This window comes from Panicum virgatum, chromosome 6K, assembly GCF_016808335.1.
Source record: "Panicum virgatum strain AP13 chromosome 6K, P.virgatum_v5, whole genome shotgun sequence".
In the NCBI taxonomy this organism is placed as follows: domain Eukaryota; kingdom Viridiplantae; phylum Streptophyta; class Magnoliopsida; order Poales; family Poaceae; genus Panicum; species Panicum virgatum.
Window position 1 is genome coordinate 7,218,731 of NC_053141.1, and position 14,106 is coordinate 7,232,836.

Genomic DNA, 14,106 nt, shown 5'->3' on the forward strand with positions numbered 1-14,106 from the left:
TAGTCAGACGATGTGAAGTGTGTGGCTTGGGCATCCTGTTATTAGAAGCTAATGAACAACAACTAATAGAGCAACCATATATGGCCCCAATCAATAATCATTATCAATAATATCCGTGAAAATATTTGTTTATTAGAAGCTGCAACAGCCATAACCAACTAGCCTAAATGTGCCGTGCCTTGTGTACTGGAGCAAATGCGAGAGGTAGCCACCAAGAAATCTGCTAGCTAAAGGCAAAAAAAAAAAAAAAGAGCGAGAGAGAAAAAAAAACAAGACATCCAAATCAAGGCAGAGCAAGAAATGCTCACTAACCATGGGCGAAGTAGTAGCAGGCGTGTCATACGGTGCCCTGTTTTCAATCCTTGTTAGAATGATCGAGTGGAGTAGAAAATCTGATAAGTATTGTTCCTCAGCAGCTTGCACGCTGTGCAGACCATCCAGGACTCTGCAGCCTCCTCTCCGGCGAGCGTCACCGCCGTCCACCGGGCGCCGCCGTCGGACGCTGCGTCGCTGCCATACACGCGCCCTGCTCCTTCGACAAACCGCCCGGAGCCCGGGCTTTCGCCACCGTACTCGCTTTCTTTCTGGTAGGAGTATTTTGTTGGGCTGGGCCTACTTCACTGATACATGTAGATGGGCTGCTGAGAAACTATTGGATCTCTCTCACACACACAAATTCTGCACATTTTTTTAGAACTCTCTCGAGAAGTCGATCTCGATGTGCTGCCCAATATGACGATTAAAAACTTTGTTCGTTGGCCGGAGAGGAAGTTGACTTCAGGATGCGTTCTCCGACCGTCGGTGGCGAGGAAGACCGGGAGACTAGGGTGTTTTTTCTATTTATTTCAAGGGTGTCTTTGTAGGTTGCGGGATGTAATCACCAAAAATTATGAATGAAACATCAACCTGGTTTCCCAAAAAAGTCTATGCACATTTTTCTAGGAGATTTACAATGTCTATTGTGATATAGTGGCTTCCAAACAGTTAAGTTGATTAAAAAGCGAGGCCACGGAGAGAAGCCTGTGTGTTGCCTTTAAGAAAGAGAGACATGGCACCAAAGTCCAGCGCGCGTGCCGCGGACTGCACACAATTGGCATGTGTGTGCCGTGCATCCTCAAACTCCCAAAGCTAGCCGTGACAACTGACAACCCGGCAAATCAGCCTCTCTTGAGTCCTGAGTCTTCAGTGAAACTTATTTGCATCGGATGTATGTTTCTTTGACTATACTACCCCTTACAAAAGTTCCACTAGCACGCATGCCGTATTTTCTTTATTTTCAGAAAGAAGAATTCTAGTAAAATCATCTGGCAGCGTAATAGGAAGGGTACTGATCAGATATTGCTTACACAATGTTTGCAAGTCAAGTCTTCATTTTAAGAACAGTCCAGCGTGCGCAGGTCTTCATCTTCAATGAGACGTTTTCTCAACTGAATTGTGCTTGGGTCAGTGAGATGTTTGGTCGCCGGTGGCACGTTTGGGTAGTACTCCATCCGTTTCATATCGTAGGTTATTTAATAAATTTAGATGCACAGTAAAACTAGGTGAAAGAAATTGGTACTCGTAGCTTAAGAGGAAGAGGGGTGAATTAGGCAACTTAAAAGTTAAATCCTTAACATATGGTCTCCAACTAGTTTGCAAAAAATATAAACTAGAATATACTCTCTAGATATGCAACTACTGTTAAACTATTCTAAAATAAGTTTTGCAATCTAGAACCAATCCTAACAAGATACTATATTAAGAAAGTAAAGGTGCATAAGTTGCAAGTAAGAAATGCATAAACGCAAAGGAGATGATGAAGGGGAAGCAAACTCTCAACACGAGAATTTATCCCGTGATATCGATATACACTAAGCCACTCCTAGTACATATTGTTAAATTGATTAAAAAGCGAGGCCACCGAGAGAAGTCTGTGTGTTGCCTTTAAGAAAGAGAGACATGGCACCAAAGTTCCAGCGCGCGTGCCGCGGACTGCACACAATTGGCATATGTGTGTGCCGTGCATCCTCAAACTCCCAAAGCTAGCCGTGACAACTGACAACCCGGCAAATGAAGCCTCTCTTGAGTCCTGAGTCTTCAGTGAAACTTATTTACATCGGATGTATGTTTCTTTGACTATACTAGCCCTTGCAAAAGTTCCACTAGCACGCATCCGTATTGTCGTGGTGTGCAAACCTACAGCCGGGTGGCGTAGTGCACCCGCCTAAGCCCAGAGGGTGAGTACTCGGGGGTTAGCTAGGATTAGCTCAATCTCGGTGCAAGAACACGATGAACACAGCAGGTTTAGAGTGGTTCGGGCCGCCGGAGCGTAATACCCTACGTCCACTGTATGTTGTATTGCTTGTGCTCCCAAGAGATTGAGAGCAGGGTTGTTCTGCGTGAAACCGAGCGTGTGTTGTGAGAGTCTTGGCGTGTCTGTGTCTGAGTCTCCCCAGTGTGCAGCGAGCGCCTCTTTTTTATATCTCAAGGGAGGCGCGTACATGGCCGTTGAGTCCCCGACAGGTGGGCCCAATGATGTAATATAAAATGACATACTGTACAGACATTATGGCATTGCATGCGACGGAGATCTCATTCCTGGATTTCCTTGCTCTGCCCGTGGGAATCCTCCGTCCAGCATAGCCATGCCCTGTCTTGTCGAAACGGCGTCAGGGTGTAGCTTGCGGCGTTGCCTGCAGCGTAGCTGAACGGGCCGTGTAGCTGGCGGCGTAGGCGGTATGATGAAAGGGTGCCGTGCCGTCGTATCCATTTAATGCGGCAGATGGGCTCTACGCGGATGCGGCGCATGCGGCTTCACTGTGTACCTCAGTAATATGCGGTCTACAGTGAGGCCTGACAAAGGCTGCCCCGCGTGCCGCGGCGGCAGAACACGCCTCAACCACCCCGCATTGAATGCGGTGGGTGGGCGAGTCTTCCGGCGGAAGACTCGCGCCCGCGCCCGCGCCTGTGGGATACGTGGCGCCCCCAGACCCCGCCCCGGTAATATGTTGGTTCTACGCGCGTGGGAGGTCCGGACGGACGCGGGGAGGTCCCGGACCCCTGTGAGGGGTCCGCGCCCTCGGCTGTTGGCTCGGAGCTTCCCCTCCTCAGGGACACGTGGCGTCACCGGACCCGTCCCAGAGCGGGGAGCGAGTCCGGGGCCGTTGGCCCGGTGAGGTAAGAGCCTGACTCATGGGCCCCTAGTGGGTTTTGGAGTATTGATTGACAACACGATTAAAGGACTAACTTGTTTGCATGAGATCATAAGCAGGTATTTAATTAAGTAATGGGTACTAAATGAGATGGCTCATGTGTTGCAAGCAAGTGTGTTTATCCCATTGGAAAAATGTGTATGTGACAAGCAAAACAAGAAAAGGAAAATAGAGCAAGGTATTCATGGTTGATATAAAAAGCTCTAATATGCCAAGGCTTGTTTCGGTTTAAAATGGGATTTAAAGTGACAAATAAAGGTTTTGTGAATGAGATGTGATATGCTTATGCATAATCTCAAATTTGGAAGATCTTGTCACATGTGATAAATGGTTATTAACTAAAGAAGCAAACAAGGCAAAAGAGAATGAGACATGAGTTGATGCATATATGATGTTTCAAATTGGAAAGCTTGCATATAAAATTGAATTGACAATTCGAATTGACAATGAAGATTTCATGCATGGCACAAATCAATATGAGTTCAAGATGGACGACTAGGATAAAGGTAGAGTACCGAGAGGCGTGTTTCAAGAGGCTACGCAAGCGACGGCTTGGGGGGAGCAAAGAAACCGATACGGGTCAAAGGCCGGAGATCCTAGAGTCATGGAAGAGCTCTATGTTGAAGATTGTCATTATTCAAGTAAAGAAAGTGACTTGTGAATCAAGTTGGATTTCACTCCTATACAAATCAAATATTCAAAGTCACTAGCTCAAAGCGGGTATGCTCAAAGAATGAAGATGTTGTTGCCCTCAAAATATTGAAGAAAGAACGGCATGATCAAAATGTGAAGCTCAAGATGTGATTGTGGAAATTGTATATTTCATTTATACACTGAGTATAGGTATGCCGTACTATCAAGAGGGATGCAGCATCAGTAGGTTTAGACAATACTAAAAGTGCTCAAATAGTCCCTAGAGAGAATAGCCAAAGTGAGAGAGTGCTAACTGCAAAAAATAGTGAGGGACCGGTCTGACCGGTCTGAGCAGAGTAAGCCTCCAACGGCTAGTTTTCAAAACAGACCGGTCTGACCGGTCTAACACTGACAGGGCAACGGCTAGTTTTGTGAGAAGGGATATTTATACCCCATTACTTCACCCATTCATGGGCGCTGATGTTAGAACTTTTCAGAACATCTTGAGAGCCTTGTGAGAACTTGGAGAGTCCTCCCCAACCTCTCTTTGTGAGAGTTGCTTGATTCAAGGTGAATTTTTGAGTTGGGTTGAGTGAATCCATTCCTTGAGAGCCATTTGAGCAAGAGAGAAACATCCCGAGCTTTGAGCACTTGAAGTTGCATCGCCAACTCGATTGAAGCATTTGTTACTCTTGGAGCATCGGCTCCTAGACGGTTAGGCGTCGCCGGCTAGCTCCCAAGGTTGTGGTGAGCAGCGGCAAGTTTGTTGCGGCCTCGATCGTGTGCCAAGAGGGCGCATGGTCATATAGTGGAGAAGAGGAGATAGCTTGACCTTGAGGTCACTACGAGCTTCCTCAACGGAGAGTAGGATTCACACGTGGGTACACGGGGTGAATCCGAAATTCGGTCAAACAAATCACCGTGTCTTCATTGCATCATCGCTATTTCAGTTTGATTTACTTACCTTGCATTTATAGTTTTGTGTTTGAATTGTGCTTCCGCTCGATCTACTTGGGTGTGCTCTACTTATGTGTAGGGACTTGTTTATATTGTTAGAAATACTCTGCAAGACACATATCCCAAGTTTCTTATAGGTTCAAGCTCGAGAGGGGACTTGTTCCTGCTGACTGGGCTGTCTGCCTGCTTAGACCGGTCTGACCGGTCTGATAGACCGGTCTGACCGGTCCAGGCAGTCCCAACAGGGATTAAGCGCCAAATTTTGAAGAAACTCCTATTCACCCCCACCCCCCCCCCTCTAGGCTACGACATTGCGTGATCAAGATCCTTTCAATTGGTATCAGAGCTTTAGTCTCCGGATTGAAGCCTCACTGCTTGGATAATCACCATGTCGACATTTTGCGAGGTGCCGTTTGAGCCCCTTGGTATAAATGGCTCAAACTATATTTCTTGGTCAGCTCATATTCATAATATGCTAAGGAACAAGGGTCCTTCTTTTGAGCAAGCCATAAAGACTAGCATTCTACCTAAAGGACTTAAAAATTTGTCAAAATTGTCAAAAGAAGAAAATGAATGCTTGTTGTGTAATCGTCGTGTAATTGACCTCTTGTTTGAAAGCATGGACAAAGATTTTGCAGATTCTATACAAGAGGAGAAGAAATTTGCAAAGATATGTCTTGATGCATATAGTCTTTGGAAACTTCTAGAGGTAATATGCGAAAAAGATAGTGACGACGAAGATCAAGAAGAAGATGAAGGGTCACTAGAAGAGTATATTACTTCAGAGAATCATACTCATCCTCTTGTGGCTTCTTCCGATGATCAAGGAAGAAAAGGAGCAAAGTCTGCTGGTTCCTTGTTGGAACCAGTCAGACTGGTCTGTGTGAGCGGTCAGATCGGTCTGACCAGGGGACAGCGCAAAGAGAGCAAAAAGTGCTCCCGACGGCGATCAAGGCAAGCAATAGCTTCATATGAGTCAACATCTTCCAGTGATGTTGATCACAAGTGCTTGACAGCCGAAATCAAGAAATGAGATAACCAAGGAGTTGAGCAAATAATGAAATTCAAAGAAGAGCTTGACAAGCTCAAGATCATCTATGCCTCCTTGGTAAGAAAATCAGAGAATTTATCTACTAACTCCTTGTGTCGGATTGACTCTTTAGAGAAGGAGAATCAAGTTCTCAAGGCAAGGTTGGAGAAGCTCACTAGTGAGCATGTGGCTTTGCAAGGAACTCATACGGAGCTTGAAAAATCCTATGAGATGCTTGTGAACTCACATGTCTCACTTGAAGTGACTCATGAGGTTATGGCTACAACGGTCAAATCCTATGAACCTCTATCCCACACTTGCACATGCTCACAAGTTCAATTTGACTTGACTTGCACTAAACCATGTTGTTCTCAAGCAAGCCAATCTAGTATTGAGCAAGTATTTGTAGAATCTTGTAATGACTTCATTGCACAAGAAAATGAAGAACTTATGCATGAAGTAAAAAGACTCAAAGGACAAGTGATTAAGTTGAAGGGCAAGGAGAAAGTGAGACCTTCTCGAGATAACCACGACTCCATGGTGAATAAGCTTGAGAAGGGTTCAAACATCAGTAGATCAACTCTTCAACAAGATCAAAAGAGTATCAAGCACAAGATTTCAAGAAAGAAGTCTCTAGGACACATCAAGTGCTATAGATGCCTAGAGAAAGGGCATTATGCAAGAAATTGTCAAATCAAGCCCGATGATGAAGAGCGACTTTCAAGAAGTCAAAGAAAGCTTCCAGAAAATAGAGTGTGCTTTGGATGCAGGAAAAAGGGGCATATGACCCATTGCTATCCTCAGCAGTTCAGGTCTGACCAGACCGGTCAGACCGGTAACTCCCGACCGGTCCAGGCCAGAGCTGCTGCAGGACCCGTCAAGAAGCCCACAAAGCCCACTCTTCCACTCAAGAAGACTTGTGATGCTCATAAGCATAATAATAAAGTTAAGAGCACCTTCGTCAAGCTTAAGCACCGAATTTGCTACACTTGTCGAGCAAAAGGGCATATGAGCAAGGATTGCCGAAACGGTAATTTGCTTAACACAAAACTTGTTCAATATGATATTGCTAAGCTTGGGAAGGACAAGATGAATACTCATGCTACTAAGGTGATCAAATCGCCCAATGTTAGCATAAGAGCTATTTGGGTCCCCAAGTCTATTGTGGCTAACGTTGTCGGGCCCAACAACATTTGGGCACCAAAGAAAGCTTAAAAGGTTGCAGGTACATGGAGATGCATTGGAGAGCTTGGTTCTTTGAAGTTTATTGTGTATTCATGTCATTGACCAAGTTCAAGGAATAATCTTGCATATCTTCATCCAATGCTATCTCGGTAACTCGTTTTTAATTTCAAATTGCATTAGTCACTTAACTCTTGGTGAGTACTAGTGTGTCACTTGTGTTGAGTTTGGGACATTCTAAATAAGTGACTAAAGCATTTTCCTTTGAGTTACTCCCCATTTGCCGTGAGATGCATTTAATGCCTCTTGTGTAGAGCAATGTCTTATTTTAGTGCAGGTAAGCAAATACATCTAGTAGACATTCATTGAAGCAAGACATGAACAAATTGAAGGTTACTGCAGTTTGACTGGTGTGACCGGTCCATCAGACCGGTCTGACCGGTCTGGACCAGAAAACTGCAGCAAACTGAAGAAACGAGAAAGAAGCTATGTGTAAAAGGGTCCCTCTCAGTGCATATGCTTTATAGGCATCTCTTAGGATCATGTACTTCAGGCAGTAAGAGAATCTAGCACAATTTTAATTAAATATCTTTTTATGTGCTTTATGACCAACTTGTTAAAGTAGTCTCTCCTAGTCTCTTAATATGGATAAAGTGCATATAAAAGAAATTCAAAACTCTTATGCACTTATTTAGGGGGAGATCACTTTACAATTTGTGTCTTTGGGACTAACATTTTCCTCGAGTTAATGTGTAGTCTCTTATAGTGTTGATTATGCTCTTTATGGATCCAATGAGAGTTAATATAAGTATACCCATCCAACGGATTAAATATTGATTGACAAAGCATAATCATGAAGTACTTGTGCTACATTGAACACTATATCTTATTCTCGAGAGCTAGTGTTGTTTGAAATTCTTATGCACAAGTTCAAGTGGCTAAATGGCAAAGGTATGTCTTCTACTCATTATGCTTTACCTTTGAGCATCTAGGCCATGTATTCATGCTAGTGTGTGCATTTGTATGCATCAAGATCAAGAAATCTTGTCACCTAGATATTTAGCTAAAACCTTGCTAATTGTGACTAAGTGTCAATCTTGCATAAAAAAATGAGTAAGGTTTGTGCTAAGCTCTCTACTGTGGTGATAGCTTGACTTGTTACATGCCATGAGTGTTATAGGATAGATTTTTCAAAACTCAACTAGCATGATAGGTTGTGTGTCAAATTTGAAAAACTTTGGATCTTGGTCCTTGTGACCGTATCAAGCTACTTGTGACTATTGTTCTCATTGATTGGCTGATGGCTAGTCACAAGTAGTGAGATTTTCTCAAGTCCATAGATTCCTATCTATATCACTTCTCTCATCCAAGGAGTGCTTATATTGGAAAATCATCTCTTCCTTGGAAGTGACAAGGAGCTCTTGATTCGGAAAAATGTGTTCATCAAAATACTCCTTACTTAGTCGTCCACCTATCCAATTCATGGTTAGCACATAAGGTCAGAAAATATGAATTTTTGGAAGTGCTTAACCATTTGATCAAGGAGTTATCATTCTAAAACTTCTTTGTGATCAAAGTCCCGGATTCTCTGGATATTTTCCCGGATACTCCGGATATTCACCCGGATAGTCTGGAAGGCAACATTTTTTCTCGCACTTCAAGTGCGACCGGTCTGAATGGTCTGCAAGACCGGTCTGACCGGTCCAACCCGGTAACTTCCTTTTACCCCCTCCGCTGGGTAAAACAGTCAAAATCTCTCACTTTTCACCACGATGCCACCGACCTCTCCTCTCTTCTGTTTCACCCGTGCGCCGCCCCTCTCCACATTCCTCTCCATCCACTTCACTCCTTTAGAGATTTGAAGTTCTAGCCCATGGATTCTTTGTCCATCGCGTGCTTTGGGGCTAAAAGGAGAGGATTGGCCGTTGGAGCGGTCAATTTTGAAGATCTCCACGAGTTCTTCTCTCTTCCAAGGTATCACTTGCTCAAATCACCCGATCTCTTAGCTCCGCGCATATCTTTTCAATCCCTTTGGTCCAGTAGGTTCTGATGGGCCTAGGAACCATCTCCTAAGAGATCGAGAAGTTTCATGGACGGCATTGGTCGGAATCATAATCTAGGGCTCGGGCGGCGGACCGACCGGTCTGACCGGTCCGCCCGAGCGGTCAGACCGGTCGGTCTGGCCAGAACCCAAAACCCTCAGCCTTAAACCATTTCTTGATCCTATATACTGCTAGATGTTTTTCACTTATTAATCATCCTGTCTAGCAATTTTTTGTTCTAAATCATCATCAAATCCGAGCTCTTGTCCATTTCCTGTCAGGGACCGGTATGACTGGTCCATCAGACCGGTCTGACCTGTCTGTGACTGACAGAACCCAGTTTCGAGTTTTCTAGTGCAGTTCAAATACTTCCTATCCAGATCTTGTGGGTTGCTTCTCATGATCGAATTTCAACAAAATATTTCTCTATCTCAGGTTGGAAATCATGTATAAGAGAAACCGTGAGAAGAGGAGCAAACTCAATGAGGATCGAATTGCACGAGCAGCTGGAGTGGGTTCGAGCAGTGGAGGCACCAAGGCAGCTGCAGTTGTGTCCGCTTCACAACCTCTTGCAGCAGCTCCTAGTTAGCGTCAGTTGAGGCCTAGAAGGGCCAGGACAGATACACAGCAGATGGACATTGACAAGTCATCTGGCAATGACACAGAGGAGGATGCACCCTACTTGAGAGATCCTTGTGATGATGAGGACACTGAGACAGATGCAGATGCAGGTGCAGATGATGCTGATGATGACAGCAATGATGAGTCAGAGGAGAGTACAGCAGGCAGCTCAGACTTAGAGGGTCCTATAGTGACCCCAGCTATTCAGATTCCTATCAGGCAGGCAGGTGTAGAGATTGTCAGCTACTACAACACCGGGATGACAGCGGCTGCACGTTTGCTGAGGCGTCAGTGTCCTTTGGATGTCCCAAAGGACACCGTGGACTACAGGTTTCACATTCGGTTTCAGCAGGACTTCGATCAGACTGTCATTCTTGCCAAGGCAGGGATTGCTTCAGAGGCCCAGTGGGTTGATTGGACACATATGGCAAACTTGGGTCATGAAATCTGTGATGAGGTGGCTCAGATGTGTGAGGACAGGCACATCAAGGACATTATGGGGTTCCAGCATGATTGGAACAAGGAGGTGATAGCCCAGTTCTACGCGACCGTATATTTTGGGCATGATCCAGAGAATGGCAACGAAATGACTATCTACTGGATGACAGAAGGACACCACTACCAGTGTTCCTACACCTCTTTCTGTCGGTACTTGAGACTTGATGATCAGGACGTGAATCGTCCTAAGCTTCACTATGATTTACCTCTGTCAGCTGATCAGGTGAGATTCGTGTATCCGAGGGATAGGGTTGGCAATGCAGGCAAGGTCACTTGGCTGTACACCTACTACTCCATTCTGAACAGGCTATTCAGGAAGACACTCACACCCCGGGACGGGAATCCCGGTGATATTTCAGTGCATGCCAAGAACTTGATGAACAGGATGCAGCCAGATCCCAGAGGTGGTGACTTCAGTGTTGGTGACTACATATGGGAGGAGATAAAGCACATATCAAAGACTCCTCTGAAGACTTGTGGATATGCACCATACATCATGAAAGTGATACTGAAGGTCACCAGGAGAAATTTTGGGATGGATGTGAAGCATGAGCCGCTTAGGATCAAGCATCCTAAGCATGTGAGAGTTCCTTCCGAGGGCAGATATGACGAGGTTTAGGAGGAGGATCAGGAGGATCAGGGTCCACTACCTGATCAGGATGCAGATGCACAGCAGCACGCTCAGAACATGCCTCAGCAGGAGGAGCCAGCTGGAGGCTTTGTGCCTCATGAGGGTAGAGATGCTTCCCCTCCTCGCAGGTCTTCCTCTTCCTTCAGGTGGATGTTCAGGACATTTGCAGGCATGACCAAGAACCAGAGAGACATTCTGGTTAATCAGGAGAGGGAGAGGAAGAACAACAAGAAGTTGAGGGATAATCAGAAGAGGATGTACATTGCCATGCAGCTCCAGCCACCTATCTCGCCTATCTCACCTGAGCCAGAGGCAGCAGAGATCCCCTCACTTGACCAAATGATTGAGAGCTTCCAGGGGATGGACTTTGGGCAGTATGACCACCTGGGCGAGCAGATGTTCTTTGGTCAGGAGAGTCAGCCAGGTGGATCGCCTTCAGCTCAGCAGTTCGGACACGGATCTCCACTTTTTGCACCTCAGTTCCGTCCAGGCCCACAGCTTTTCACCACAGGCCCACAGATGTTCGTAGGACAGTTTGTGGGATCTCAGTTCGCTGGACCATACTCGGGGCCCCCGCCGTTCACTTCCAGTTTCATGGGGCCGATTCCACCATTCAGTGCAGGACCTCAGTTTGGGACTCACGTCAGTTCATCGACTATTCCAGGATCGTCGGCGACATTTCCTATAGCTTCTGCACCACCTTCACTTCACTTTGGTCTTGGAGGGACTTTCTCTTCACCAGATACGGGATATGCAGGAACTGCAGCTTCACATTTTCCAGCTCTTGACTCAGTTGAGGCGACCATGGCTAGCTGGAGTGATTCGATATTTGCTTATCCTGGTAGTTCTGGTGGTTTCTCTTCGGGTGGACAGTGACTTCAAACGGAAACACACTCTTCTCCTCTTGTGCGTTTTTTGTTGATGGATGACAAAGGGGGAGAAGTTTGGAGGATTAAAGCTTATTTTGTGTTTGTGTGTGTGCCATCTTGAGAATAGATGTTGAGAGTAGATGGGATATGTATCTTGAGATCATCTTGTCTCATCTAGCTCTTTATGATATATCATGTATGGATGATGGATGTATGGACATCATGATTTGGATATGTTTGGATATTCTTGTCTCATCTTGTAAAATCATATCCATCTCTTTCGTATTAAGGATTTGTGCAGACTTAAGAACACTTGTATTGAATGCTATTGGGTGTATTTATCATGTTTTAAATACATAAGGAACGTTTATGATAGTATGAAATTTTTGAGTGATGTGATGTCTTTTGTTTCAGCCTTGGGCTGTTCTGGCAGTCTCTGACCGGTCGGACCAGTCAGAGAGGACCGGTCTGACCGGTCCAAGCGCGTGCTGGCTAGTGTGGACCGGTCTGACCGGTCCCAGGGACCGGTCTGACCGGTCTGTGGCAGCAGCACTGCTCTTGTGTTTGCTTGAGTGTGTTACATGACATAGTGCATCACCGATTTATTTATGATGATCACACACACTTGTTACACCCCACGGATGCTAAAATTTAGGGGGAGTCTCATTTGTGCTCAATATGTGTAATTTGGCATGTGAGGCCAACTTGTGTTGAATTTGATTCATATGCACATATTGAGGGGGAGCACCAACTAAATCTGAGAATTCAAAAATTTTATTAAATATCTTTTTGTAAGCTTTAATCGGGTTGTCATCAATCACCAAAAAGGGGGAGATTGAAAGAGCATCTAGGCCCCTAGTGGGTTTTGGAGTATTGATTGACAACACGATTAAAGGACTAACTTGTTCGCATGAGATCATGAGCAGGTATTTAATTAAGTAATGGATACTAAATGAGATGGCTCATGTGTTGCAAGCAAGTGTGTTTATCCCATTGGTAAAATCTGTATGTGACAAGCAAAACAAGAAAAGGAAAATAGAGCAAGGTATTCATGGTTGATATAAAAGCTCTAATATGCGAAGGCTTGTTTCAGTTTAAAATGGGATTTAAAGTGACAAATAAAGGTTTTGTGAATGAGATGTGATATGTTTATGTATAATCTCAAATATGGAAGATCTTGTCACATGTGATAAATGGTTATAAACTAAAGAAGCAAACAAGGCAAAAGAGAATGAGACATGAGTTGATGCATATATGATGTCTCAAATTGGAAAGCTTGCATATAAGATTGAATTGAGAATTCGAATTGACAATGAAGATTTCATGCATGGCACAAATCAATATGAGTTCAAGATGGACAGCTAGGATAAAAGTAGAGGACCGAGAGGCGTGTTTCAAGAGGCTACGCAAGTGACAGCTTGGGTGGAGCAAAGAAACCGATACGGGTCAAAGGCCGGAGATCCTAGAGTCATGGAAGAGCTCTATGTTGAAGAGTGTCATTATTCAAGTAAAGAAAGTGACTTGTGAATCAAGTTGGATTTCACTCCTATACAAATCAAAGATTCAAAGTCACTAGCCCAAAGCGGGTATGCTCAAAGAATGAAGATGTTGTTGCCCTCAAAATATTGAAGAAAGGACGGCATGATCAAAATGTGAAGCTCAAGATGTGATTGTGGAAATTGTATATTTCATTTATACACTTGAGTATAGGTATGTCGTACTATCAAGAGGGATACAACATCAGTAGGTTTAGATAATACTAAAAGTGCTCAAATAGTCCCTAGAGAGAATAGCCAAAGTGAGAGAGTGATAACTGCATAAAACAGTGAGGGACCGGTCTGAGCAGAGTGAGCCTCCAACGGCTAGTTTTCAAAACAGACCGGTCTGACCGGTCTAGGGGACCGGTCTGACCGGTCTAACACTGACAGGGCAACGGCTAGTTTTGTGAGAAGGGGTATTTATACCCCATGACTTCACCCATTCGTGGGCGCTGATGCTAGAACTTTTCAGAACATCTTGAGAGCCTTGTGAGCACTTGGAGAGTCCTCCCCAACCTCTCTTTGTGAGAGTTGCTTGATTCAAGGTGAATTTTTGAGTTGGGTTGAGTGAATTCATTTCTTGAGATCCATTTGAGCAAGAGAGAAACATCCCGAGCTTTGAGCACATGAAGTTGCATCACCAACTCGATTGAAGCATTTGTTACTCTTGGAGCATCGGCTCCTAGACGGCTAGGCGTCGCCGGCTAGCTCCCAAGGTTGTGGTGAGCAGCGGCAAGTTTGTTGCGGCCTCGATCGTGTGCCAAGAGGGCGCATGGTCATATAGTGGAGAAGAGGACATAGCTTGACCTTGAGGTCACTACGAGCTTCCTCAATGGAGAGTAGGATTCACACGTGGGTGCACGGGGTGAATCCGAACTTCGGTCAAACAAATCACCGTGTCTTCATTGCATCAT